Source organism: Monodon monoceros, unplaced genomic scaffold (assembly GCF_005190385.1).
Source record: "Monodon monoceros isolate NGI ecotype Baffin Bay Population unplaced genomic scaffold, NGI_Narwhal_1 Super_Scaffold_22, whole genome shotgun sequence".
Taxonomy (NCBI): domain Eukaryota; kingdom Metazoa; phylum Chordata; class Mammalia; order Artiodactyla; family Monodontidae; genus Monodon; species Monodon monoceros.
Window position 1 is genome coordinate 66,069,669 of NW_021703779.1, and position 14,184 is coordinate 66,083,852.

A 14,184-nucleotide genomic window follows, 5' to 3' on the forward strand; every position below is an offset into this window, starting at 1 on the left:
TGGGCACTCACTTTAAAATATCTTTTCATTTAAAAATCATTATAGATTAATAAAAAGTATTCCCCAAATTACAGAAAGATGCTGTATACCCTATAACCAATTCCCCCCTAATGATAAAATCTTGCAAAACTATAATGCAATAGCAAAACGAGGAAACAAATATTGTTACAATCCACTGACTTTATTTAGAGCTCATCAGTTTTATGTGCTCTCATTTCTGTTTGTATAATTCTATGGAATTTTATCACAAGTGTAACTTTGTGTAACTACCACCATATTAACAGTATTAACAGTACTATCACTTTAAGGATCTTTTGTACTGTTGTCCTTTTATAAATGCAGCCACCCCTCGTCCCCATCTCTAACAACAGGAAATCACTAATCTGTTCTCAAGCTCTACACTTTTGCACGTTGAAAATGTTATATAAATTGAATGATACAGTATGTAATCTATTGGCACTGGGATCTTTCATACAGCATAATGTCTTTAAGATCCAGTCAAGTTCATGTATGTATCAATAGCTTGTCCCCATCTATTGTTTTTGTTCTGTTTTGCCAATTTTAAATACATTTTTATTTAAGACATTGCATTTTCCACTTACAATACAGTGCTTGTAAAGTGCAATGTTAGTTCCTTTCCCTGTGCACACATTCCATGTTCAAGTATCAAGAATGCCCAGTTTACTAAGCAGCTCAACTTTAAAACTGCCATGGAATTTGCTACAAATTTGGGTCCTTCAATGTTGTGTTGAGCAATGCTTAACCTATGCTAGGCTGGCTTAATCAACCTCTTCAATGGTGGGCCCAGAGGAGGCACCACCAGACGGAGGAGCTCCACCACCAGGGAAGCCCCTGGGCATTCCACCTGGCATTCCTCCTGGCATGCCTCCTGCACTCTGGTACACCTTGGTAATGATGGCGTTGCAGACTTTTTCCAGCTCCTTCTGCTGATGTTCAAATTCTTCCTTCTCTGTAGTCTGGTTCTTATCAAGCCAGTTGATTATTTAATTACACTTATCAAGAATCTTCTGTTTGTCCTCATCATTAATCTTGCCTTGAAGTTTCTCACCCTCAGCAGTAGCTTTCATGTTGAAAGCATAGGATTCAAGAGAATTTTTGAAGACACCTTATTCCGCTGCTTCTCATCTTCAGTTTTATACTTCTCTGCTTCCTGAACCATGCGTTCAATGTCTTCCTTGCTCAAACGGCCCTTGTCATTAGTGATGGTAATCTTGTTCTCTTTTCCTGTGCTCTTATCCACAGTAGAGACATTGAGGATGCCATTGACATCAATATCAAAAGTGACTTCAATCTGAGGAACACCACGGGGGGCAAGAGGTATGCCTGTGATTTCAAACTTGCCAAGCAGGTTGTTATCCTTGGTCATGGCACACTCACCTTCATAAACCTGAATGAGTACACCGGGCTGGTTGTCCGAGTAGGTTGTGAAGATCTGCGTCTGCTTGCTGGGAATGGTGGTGTTGTGCTTGATGAGGACAATCATGACTCCACCAGCAGTTTCAATTCCAAGGGAAAGAGGAGTGACATCCAACAGCAGCAAGTCTTGAATATTTTTAGATTTGTCTCCAGATAAAATGGCTGCCTGGACAGCTGCACCATAAGCAAAAGCCTCATCAGGGTTGATGCTCTTATTAAGTTCTTTCTCATTGAAGAAGTCCTGTAGAAGTTTCTGAATTTTGGGGATGCGGGTTGAACCACCCACTAGGACAATATAATGGATCTGAGACTTGTCTAGTTTGGCATCCAGAAGGGCTTTCTCCACAGGGTCCAGTGTGCCACTGAACAGGTCAGCGTTCAGTTCTTCAAATCGGGCATGGGTAATTGAGGTATAGAAGTCAATTCCTTCATAGAGGGAATCAATCTCAATACTGGCCTGGGTGCTGGAAGAGAGAGTGCACTTAGCACGCTCAGAAGCAGTACGAAGGCGACGGACAGTCCTCTTGTTCTCACTGATGTCCTTCTTGTGCTTGCACTTGAATTCTGCAATAAAATGGTTGACCATCTGGTTGTCAAAGTCTTCTCCACCTAAGTGGGTATCTCCAGCTGTAGATTTGACCTCAAAGATTCCATCCTCAATAGTGAGGATTGACACATCAAAAGTGCCACCACATATATCAAAGATCAGCACATTTCTTTCTGCTCCAACCTTTTTGTCTAAGCTATAGGCAATAGCAGCAGCAGTTGGCTCACTGATAATTCTAAGTACATTGAGCCCAGCAATAGTTCCAGCATCTTTGGTAGCCTGACCCTGAGAATCATTAAAGTAAGCGGGTACTGTAACAACAGCATTGGTAACAGTCTTCCCAAGGTAGGCTTCTGCTATTTCCTTCATCTTTGTCAAAACCATGGATGACACCTCCTCTGGATAAAAACTTTTTGTCTCTCCCTTGTATTCTACTTGAACTTTAGGCCTGCCTGCATCATTCACCACCGTGATGGGCCAATGCTTCATATCAGACTGGACAACAGCATCATTAAATCTTCGTCCAATGAGGCGTTTGGCATCAAAGTGTTGGTGGGATTCATTGCAACTTGGTTCTTTGCAGCATCACCGATCAATCGTTCAGTATCATTAAAGGCGACATAGCTTGGTGTAGTTCGGTTCCCCTGATCACTGGCAATTATTTACACATTTCTGTGCTGGAAGACACCCACACAAGAATGGGTGGTGCCAAGATCAATGCCAACTGCAGGTCCCTTAGACATGGTTGCTGGAGCGCAGGCCCGGGTCCACTGAAGGAGAAAACAGCAACCTATAGAGCTGCCGCTGCGTTCAGCGAGAAACCCCATCTATTGTTGAGTATGGATGTACCATGTACCACAGTTTATTTAACTACTCACCTATTGAAATATATTTTGGTATTTTTCAGTTTGGAGCTACTACAGATGAAGCTACTATAAACATTTGTGTAACGCTTTCATTTATCTGAGATAAACGCTGAAGAATGCATTTGCTGCATCATAAGGTAGTTGTAGGTTTAGTTTTTTATTTGTTTATTTCTTTCTTTCCTTGCTTGATTTTGTTTTTAAATTCCCTTTCATTCCTGAAGGATATTTTGCTAGATATAAAATTTACAGTTGACAATTCTTTTATTTCAGTACTTGAGAAGCATTGTGCCACTTCTTTCTGGCCTTCATGACTTTACATGAGAAATCTGTTGTCAATAGAATTTGTGTTTCCATATAGGTAATGCATTATTTCTCTCGGGTTGATTTCAAGATATATATATTTTTATCTTTGGCTTTCAGAATTTAATTCTGATGTGTCTTGGCATATATTTATTTGAGTTTATCCTATTTAGGGTTTTCTAAGCTTCTTGGGTCTCTATGTTTATGATTTTTGCTAAGTTAAAGAAGTTTTCAGCCATTTGTTCTTTGAATATTTTTATTCCATTCTCTGATGCTGATGATATTACTGTTACCTCTTTCATTGTATTCCCATAGGTCCTCTAGACTCTTTTTATTCTCACTTTGTTTTTTCTCTGTTATTAACATTGGGTAAATTCTATCGATCTGTCCTTAAATTCACTGATTTTATTCTCTGTCATTTCCAATCTACCATTAATCCCATCTGGTGATTTTTTCAAATTCAGTTACCTTATTTTCTATTTTTATAATTTACCTTTGGTATTTTTATATCTTCTATTTCTTTGCTGAAATTTCCTTTTTTTTCATTTGTTTCAAATGTGTTCCTGATTGCTCACAGAAAACACCTTTTTGGAAAGATGAATTAAAATCCTTGTCAGATAATTCCAACATCTGTCATGTAAGTATTGACATTTCTTGCCTTTCTTTTCTTGTTCAAGTTGTGATTGTCCTGGTTCTTAATAAAATGAATGATTTCTATTGTATCCTAGTCATTTTGGGTATTTTGTCTTGAGACTTAAGATTTTGTTTAAACTTTTTAGCAGGGAGTCATCCTAATTAGGTGTAGCACACAGATCTGGGGAGGGGTTAGAAATTGTTACCTGCTGTGCTCCACTGTTACAACCCTATAAAAATATGTAGTGCTGACTCACACCATCTCATTGAAAACGTGTGAGTTGTAAGCTCTGTCCCCCTGCCTAAACCAGAAATAATAGTAGTGGAAGAATTATATCACTTAGCCCACATCTCGCAGCCTGATCCACCTTGTTGATGCTGGATGGTAATGAAGGTTCAGCTCCCAACTAGGCTCTGCTGACAGAGTGGGGTGCATGGAATGGAGTGCCAACTAGCCCCTCTTAAAACCACTTTATTCACTTTCATTGTTGCTGAATGTAGGTGAAGACTCATCTCCCTTTGGTACCCTGCTGAAACAGGGTGGAGTGAGAAAGCAGAGTGCCAACTAGCCTGCCTCACCTCTGTAAGTCTTGTTGTTGTTGGCTGGTGTGGCGTCCGAGCTCCCTGCTGGATTCCCTCATGACTACCATGGTAAGGGAGTTGGAAGCACTGCCTTCTGCCACCACGTGGTGGATGGAAGATCAGCTTTCTGCTCAACCCCGCCAAAATTAATTTGGTGGGGGATTCTGAGAGAAGTCTGCTTCCACCAAGCTGGGGATGAAAATCAGATCCTTGCTTTGCCCACAACCAGTCAGGGGAAACAAACCACCAGACCCTGTTCCTACAGGAAGGAGGAGGTGGGCAGATAAGGTTCCATTCAGCCTGCCTTGATTTGAGGTGGGGAGTTATAGAATGCTAGATTTTCCATCGGTATTTGTCAGGATTAGGTTGTGTACTATATATTTTTTCTCTGTTCTGTTAGGCTATGCTTTTTCCAGTCTTTTGGATAAGGGGAACAGTTTTTTTTCTTCAGCTGTGCTCATTGGTGACTTTGAATTGAGGGCCTTTCCACTTCCCCATTCAGGATATATGGGAGGCAAAAGGAAATCCACTACATCATTACTAAAATCTCATGTCCCTAGCCAGTCTGCTCTCTCTTCCCATCATTCAGAGTCTGCTTATAACTTTTTTCTGTTTTGTTACAACTAGGGAATTTATTTGCAAGAGGAAGCACTAGGGAGAAATAGGATTCCCATCTTGGCAGACCTGGAAGTTAGAAAGGCAATTTTAACACCAAAAGGAGTTGAAAGGACATAATCTCAGAATAAATGATAGTCCTTCAAAAGAAAGGAAGCTAGAAATCATACATTGAAATATAAAATTAATATGTCCCTCTTTTTTTCTCATTTCATCAAGGCCTACTAAAATCCTAGTTATTAACCAGCATGCAGACCTATGTTTGACAAGATTGGTTTAAGGTATATCACATGTTTTCATACAACTTTGGCTTTTTAAGCTGTCCAAATAAGTTGGATGGTTTGAGGATCACAGATAAAAAGACTCTCTATATACAAATGTTTCCCCCACTGTCTTAAGAGTAAGAATGTAGATGACACATAGACAGATAGATAGATAGATAGATAGATACTATTAAATTGTATAACTTCCATGCATCTCATATTGTATGATATGAATACCCTATAAAATAGACATAGAAAGTGAAATTAAACTAGCTACACAAGAAGTTCTTTAAAATATATATTTTTAAGATGGTCATGAAGAACCTAAGGGCAGGATGGGAATAAAGATGCAGACCCACTAAAGGATGGACTTGAGGACACGGGGAGGGGGAAAGGTAAGCTGGGACAAAGTGAGAGAATGGCATGGACATATATACACTACCAAATGTAAAATAGATAGCTAGTGGGAAGCAGCCTCAGAGAACAGGGAGATCAGCTCGGTGCTTTTTGACCATCTAGAGGGGTGGGATAGGGACGGTGGGAGAGAGGGAGATGCAAGAGGGAAGAGATATGGGGATATATGTATATGTATAGCTGATTCACTTTGTTATAAAGAAGAAACTACCATACCATTGTGAAGCAATTATTCTCCAATACAGATGTTCAAAAAATGCTTTTTATAAAATATATTTTTGTTATTTTTTGCCAGCTTTTAAAGATTGAAGTTTTTCTTATATTACAAAGCAGCATAATCTCAGAATTTATTAAAAAAAAGAAGAATTCACAACCCAGGTGATTTCGTTTGGTAGCTATTTCCAGTAATATAATTTCTACAACAATCTCCAGTTACCTTTGGTAAGGCGACTTCCTAAGCACACAGTGTAATTTTTCATAAATTTAACCATAAATAGTATTAAGTGATAATACAGGAACCAAGAAGTGTTATTAATCAAGACCAAATAAGAAAATAAAAAGAGAACTATATTCATGCAGTTGTGTGCTGAGTATTTTAGAAAACATTAATTTCTGTACTACAAACACACAGGAGATATAGAATAAGATGCATTTTATAAACAGTACAAAGTCCATAAGGAAAAATTTTATAGGATCTTATTGATTTCCCATATAAAGGAGTTAGTGGTTAACAATTTTCAGGATTGTTCTTTTATAAGATTTTTTTTAAGCCTGGCTAAGATATTCACTCCTAAGTAAAGGCAGGCCAGTCTGGATGAGTAATTCATTGACACCACCCTTTTTTCTACACTTATACATTTTGGGGGGATCTTTGACTCAGATGTTACTCTTCATTTATAAATCTCAAATTTCATCTATTTCATGAACCTCCACTGAAGCTCAATGTATCCACTAATTTGGCACTTACATACTACTTTCTGGCATCTCTTGTATTGAGATGTATTGATATTTCTGTCTTGTATTATTTATTAATTATCAAAATATTTTTAGCATCTTGATGGGTGTTACTTCTTCAACTAAAAATAAGCTTTTAAGTGTAGGGATCAGGTCATATACCTCTGTATTGTCCACAGTGGTAGACCTAAGGTCATAATAGAAAACTGTTATTGAACACTTACTATGTGTCAGAAACTGTGCTACATACTTTATATGTATTATCCAATTTAATTCTCAAAAAAACACCCTGTGAAAGAGGGTATTGTAACTAATTACATTTTACAGATAGAGAGATAAAGTGAAGGGAGGTCAAGAAACTTGTACACAACCATACAGCTGATAAATCATCTCATAGTAGTATCTAACAGATTAAAAACCATATATTATATTGCTCCCCACACAGTGAGTTCTTATATATAACTTTATGAAGGAATGAATGAAATTGATTCCTAATAATTCAACCTTCTAAAACCCTTAGACAAAATAAGCTAACTGGGATGCAAAAGTACTTGATTGATTCAGTGAATTCAGTTTAAAAATGTCGAAACAATTTTAAAAATTAGTTTAATTTGTTCAGTGCTAAGCAGACAAACAAAAATGGATTGACAGGGGCTTCCCTGGCGGCGCAGTGGTTGAGAGTCTGCCTGCCGATGCAGGGGACATGGGTTCGTGCCCCAGTCCGGGAAGATCCCACATGCCGCAGAGCGGCTGGGCCCGTGAGCCATGGCCGCTGGGCCTGCGCGTCCGGAGCCAGTGCTCCGCAACGGGAGAGGCCACAGCAGTGAAAGGCCCGCGTGCCGCAAAAGAAAAAAAAGAAAAAAAATGGATTGACTGAATTTTTCACTATTTGTGGTTAAAATTTTGAGTTATAACTCAATGTAAAATTTGATTAAATAAGAAAATTGCAAATATTTTAAAACAGTAAGAAAATAAATATTTCTATTCTGACTATTGGGGGGGAGCAAGCAGAAGTAGAATTCAAACCTAACCTTCTCCAAAAGCTGTGCTAACATTTATTTAATATTTATTTAATATATCTACTGTGATGTGTGTGTTTTACAGATACAACCAAAGTCTTAACAATCATTGCTTTGGGAGTGATAATACTACATCTGTACACTTTTCCTCTTTCTACTTTTTCTATTTTTTAAATATACTTAAATGAGCATGTGTTATTTTTACAATTATAGACAAAATTTTAACGTCTTTTTTTTTGAGGTAAAGAAAAATGTCAGACCAAGTTTTTCAAAAGAGAAAGGGTTAAATGATGTTCAGAATCATTGGACAATCAGCTTCAAAATGAGCTAACAAAGCTTAGTTTAGGCCAATTGAAAAAATTAAATATAAATTTATTCAAAATATTTTATCCTTCCAGCAGTAGCTTAATATCACAGATACTTTCCATGTGAATGATGAGTCTATATGCTCTTGGCCTTTAGATTTACCCTAACTTGAAGATCTTATGGAAAAACCTAAATGAACTTTTTGGCCAGCCCAATATTTCTTCACAGAGATATACCAAATGTTTTGGAAATTATCTTATATGAATTATTTGATGATTCAGAAAGTACACTGGAGCAGGCTATATCTAATAGAAAACTATACAGACACTGCTCCTACCAATTTAGAATCAGAACCACCCCACAGACTAAAGTCAATCACTTCAGGAGGCCAGAGATAATATTCAGAGTATAAATAGCTTTGCTTTATATTCTTGTCCATGAACATTTAATCTTGCAAACACAAGGGGACAAACCAGCGTGCTTATAAGTTCTTATTTTTAACAAATAAGTACTTTTTATTTCCACCCCTAAGATTCTGTTTTCTGTTCTAGAAAGCATATTGAATCCTTGGAGCTTTAAGTTGTGTTTTGATTGTTTTAATTTTTTTTAACAATTAGTTATGGGATTGTGATTGCATTATCAAGCAATACTTCATAAAGAATGACTCAACTAAAAAATAAATGCTCAGTTAGGACAAGTTACCACCATATGGCATGTATACTACAGTCAAGATCATGAAGCCCTAATAATAAGCCTATGGCACAGAAATAATTTACCTAAAATGGAAATATAAGCATTCTTTTGGTTCATTGTTTTAACCTTAATGACAGCTCTTATTAGATTAGATAAACCTTAACATTACTATATTACTAAATGATAAACCCTTTTAAAATGAAAAGAAAACCTCATAGCAGGTATTTTAAACAGATTTGTAGAGGTAACAGTTTATATACCACAAAATGCATGCATTTAAAGTGTACAATTCAATGTTTTTTGTATATTCATACAGTTACGTGACCATCTACACAGCTGAATTTTAAAACATATTCATCACCCTAAAAAGAAAGCCTGTACCCATAAGCTGTTACTGCCAATTAACCTAGACACCCCTGCCAGGCCTGGGCAAGAAATAATCTACTTTCTGTCTCTGTATTTGTATACTCTGAATATTTCCTATAGATAGAAACATACAATACTTGGTCTTTTGTGATGAACTTCTTTCACTTAGAATGCTTTCAAGGTTCTCCATGTTGTAGTATGTATCATAACTTCCTTTTATGGTGAAATATTATTCCTATGTATGCATAAACAATAATTTGTTTATCCATTTTTCAGTTGATGGACATTGGATGTGTTTCCACTTTATAGCTGTTGGGAACAATGCTACTATGAATACTCTTGCACAAGCTTTTCTGTGGGTATGAGTTTTCATTTATTTTCTCTGTGTATCTAGATGTAGAATTGCTGAGTCATATAGTAACTCTATATTTAACATTTAGAGGAACTTCCTAACTGTTTTCCAAAGAGTCTTCACCATTTAACATTTCTACCAGCACTGTATTATGGCTCAGTTTCCCTACATCATTACCAACACTTGTTATTGACTATCTTTTGCTTTATAGCCATTTTAGTGTGTGGTAAATGGTATCTGCTGGTAGTTTTTTTTTTTTTTTTTTGTGGTACGCGGGCCTTTCACCGATGTGGCCTCTCCCGCTGTGGAACACAGGCTCCGGACACGCAGGCTCAGCGGCCATGGCTCACGGGCCCAGGCGCTCCACGGCACATGGGATCCTCCCGGTAAGGGGCACAAACCCGTGTCCCCTGCATCAGCAGGCGAACTCTCAACCACTGTGCCACCAGGGAAGCCCCTGCTGGTAGTTTTGAGTTGCAGTACCCTGATGACTAATAATGTTCAGCACCTTTCATGCCCTTATTGGACATTTGCATATCTCCTTTGGAGAGAAGTCTATTCAAATCATTCGCCCATTTTTAAATGGATTATCTGCATTTTTATTGTTGAGTGTGTACTATATTGCTAAATGATAATATGTAACAGTTCTTTACATATACTGTATTCAAGACTATTATCAGATATACAATGTGAAAATAATATCTCCCATTGTGTAGGCTCTCTTTTTACTCTCTTGATGGTGTTCTTTGAAGCTCAAAAGTTTTTTTTTAATTTTGATAAACTCCAATTGCATTGATTATTTTTAGATTGCTTGTATTTTTGGTGTTACACCTAAAGAAACCATTTCAAATTCAAGATTTCAAAGATTTATTCCTATGTTTTCTTTTAAGAGTTTTATGACTTCTGGAATTACATTTAAGTTTATGACATATTTTGAGTTAAGTTTTGCATATAGTGCAGTGTAGGGGCACAACTTTATTCTTTTGCATGTAGATATCCAATAGTTCCAGCACCATTTGTTGAAAATACTATTTTCTCCCATTGGGTTGCTATGGAATCTCTGTCAAAAATAAATTTACCATAAATGTAATTATATTCTATTCCATTTATCTATTCATCAATTCTATTCCCTTTGCTTATGGCAGGGCCACATTTTGTTGATTACCATAACTTTGTAAAAAGTTTTGAAACCAGTAAGTGTTGGTCTTCCAAACTTATTCTTCTTTTTACAGATTATTTTGGTTATTTTAGGTCCTTTGAGTTTTCACATGAATTTCAGGGGCAGCTTGTCAGTTACTGTAAGGAAGCCAACCTGGATTCTCATGAACAGTACATTGAATCTGCAGACAAATTTGAGGAGTATTGCAGTCTTAATAATATTAAATTTTTCAATCAATTAATATGAAATATCTTTATACTTATTTGGTTGTCTTTAGTTTCTTTCGACAATATTTTGTAGTTTTCAGTGTATAAGTCTTGTAATTCTTGTATTAAATTTATTCTTAAATATTTATTCTTTTGGTGCTATCACAAATGTAATTCTTTTTTTAATTAAATTTTTAGATTGTTCATTGCTAGTATATAGAATAAAAATTTTTGTAAAATTTTATCTTGCATTCTGCAATCTTGCTGAACTTGTTTATTAGTCATAGTAGTTTTTAGTGGATTCCTTATATATTTCTGTGTACAAGATTGAGAAATCTGCAAATTGAGATCATGTACTTCCCTTCAAAACTGTTTTTTAAAATATATTTTCATTACCTAATTACTTTGACAATAATAATCTCAAGAAATATGTAATGTAAGAGGTGGGAGTGGACATCTATGTCTTGATTCTGAACTTAGTGGAAAGCTCTCAGTCTATAGCCGTACAGTACGATTTTAATTGTGATTTTTTTTCATAAATGCATTTCATCAGGTTAAGGAAGTTCCCTTCTATTCAAAGATTGTCAATAGTTTTAACTTAAAAGTGTGTCAGATTTGGGAGGATGGGAGGTAGATGCAAGAGGGGAGGGATATGAGGATATAAGTATACTTATAGCTGATTCACTTTGTTCTATAGCAGAAACTAACACAACAATGTAAAACAACTATACTCCAATAAAGATGTTAAAAAAAATGTATGTCAGATTTTGTCCAGTTCTTCTTCTGAATCTATTGAGATGATCATTTGTATCTTGTCCTTCATTCTATAGGTGTATTACATTAGTGGATTTTTAGATGTTAAACCATCCTTGCATTCCTGGAATAAATCCCCCATGGATATGTTGTGTAATCTTTTTATACATGTTACTGTATTTAGTTTGTTATTTTATTGAGAATTGCTCTGTCTGAATTCATGAGGGATATCGGTCTGTATACTTTTGTGTTATCATTTTCTGGTTATGGTATTAGAGGAAGTAAATGCTAATAGAAAGAATTGGGAAAAGCTGCATTCTCTTGTATATATTGGAAGACCGTGTGGATATTTGGAATTAATTCATTTTTTTTTCAGTTTTATTAATATATATCGACATATAATGCTGTGTAAAGTTAAGATGTACAGTGTGATGATCTAATGCACTTATATATTGCAATATGATTACAATGGTAGTGTTAGTTAACACCTCTATTATGTCACATAATTATCATTTCTTTTCTGTGGTGAGAACATTTAAGATTTACTCTCTTAGCAACTTTCAAGTATATAATACTGTATTGGTAACTATAATCACAATGTTGTACATTAGATATTCAGAAATTGTTCAACTTCTAACTGGAAGTATGTACTCATTGACCAACGTCTCCTCATTTCCCCATATTCCAGCCCCTGGTAACCATTATTTAATCTCTTTTTCTGAATTGGACTTTTTAGATTCCACATATAAGTGAAATCATGCAGTATTTGTCTTTTCCTGACTGATTTACTTCATGTAGCAAAATGCCCTCAAGGTACATATATGTTGTTGCAAATGGCAGGATTTCCTTCTTTTTTATGGCTAAATAATATATATGTATATATTACATTATATTATATTATAATCTATCACTTTTTCTTTTCCATTCATCTGTTTGTGGATGCTTAGGTTGTTTTCATATCTTGGCAATTATAAATAATATTTCAATAAACATGGGACTGCAGATCTCTTTGATGTCCTCTTTTCATTTCTTTTGGATATACATCTAGAAGTGGAATTGCTGGATCACATGGTATCTCTATTTTTAAATTTGTGTTGAACTTCCGTAATGCTTCCATAGTAGCTAAACAAATTTGCAATCCCACTTATAGTGTACCAGTGTTCCCTTATCTCCATATCCTAAAGAACACTTATTATCTCTTGTCTTCCTGATGATAGTCATTTTAATAGTTATGAGGTAATATCTCATCATGGTTTTATTTGTGTTTCCCTGATGATTAGTAATGATTGAGCATCTTTTCATGTACCTGTTGGACATTTGGATATCTTCCTTGGAAAAATGTTTATTCAGTCTCTCTGCCCACTTTTTAATCATATTTTTTTTTACTGAGTTTATATATTGCAGGTATTAACCCTTTATCAACTCTATGGTTTGCAAATATTTTTCTCATTTCATTAAGTTGACTTTTCATTTGTTTGTTTTTGTTTTGTTTCCTTTTGCTTTTTGTTCTGTGCAGAAACTTTTAAAATTTTATGTAGTCTCACTTATTGATTTTTTACATTTGTTGTTCGTTCTTCTGGTGTCATATCCAAAAATCATTGCTAAGACCAATATCAGGGAGCCTCCCATGTGTTTTCTACTGGCAGTTTTATGATAGATCTTATGTTTAAGTCTTTAATCCATTTTGAGTTAATTTTTTTGGTGGTGTACAATAAGAGTCCAATTTCGTTCTTCTTCATGTGGTTATCCAGTTTTCTCAACACCATTTGTGGAAGATTCTATCATTTCCCCAGAAGCATTCTTGGCTCCCTTGTCAAATATTAGCTGACCATATTAGCTGACCATAAATGTGGGGGTTTATTCTTGGGCTCTTGATTCTTTCCATTGGTCTATGTGTCTATTTTTATGCCAGTACCATACTGTTTTGATAGGTTTGTAGTGTGATTTAACATCAGGAATTGTGCTGCCTCTGACTTTGTTCTTCTTTCTCAGGATTGCTCTTGCATTTTGGGTCTCTGTGAAAATGCCACTGGAATTTTAATAGAGATTGCATTAAATCTATAGATGGTTTTGAGTAGTATGGTCGTTTTAACAATACTAGTTCTTTCCATCTAAGAACAAAGGATATCTTTCCATTTGTTTGTATCTTCTTCAATTTCTTTCATCAGAACCTTATAGTTTTCAGTGTACAGATTTTTCACCTCATTATTTACATTTATTCCTAAGTAGTTTATTGTTTTCCATGCTATTGTGAATGGAATTTTTTATTTATTTTCAGGTATTTTGGTTTTAATGTATAAAAACAACTGATTTCTGTATGTTGATTTTGTATTTTACAACTTTACTGAATTTGTTGTTTAGTTTGTAACAGTTTTTTGATTGAGTCTTTAGGATTTTCTATATATAAGATCTTATCATCTGCTAATAAAGACTTTACTTCTTTCTTTCCATATTGAATGACTTTCATTTGTTTATCATGCCTGAATGTTCTAGCTAGGACTTCCAGTACTATGTTCAGTAACAGTGTTGAAAGTGAGCACTTTTGTCTTATTCCTCATCTTAAAGGAAAAGCTTTCAACCTTTCACTGGTGAGTATGATGTTAGGTATGGGTTTGTCTTATGTGACCTTTACTGTGTCAATGTATGTTCCTTCTATACCCAATTTATTGAGAGTTTTTATCATGAAAGAATGTTTGATATTTTCAAATTCTTTTACTGC

General features: G+C 35.5%; 1 pseudogene; it reads right to left on the reverse strand.

Annotated features, from left to right (window-relative positions):
- Positions 1–779: 779 nt before the first annotated feature.
- On the reverse strand, positions 780–2,727 carry LOC114906023 (annotated as a pseudogene).
- Between the last annotated feature and the right edge of the window lie 11,457 nt (positions 2,728–14,184).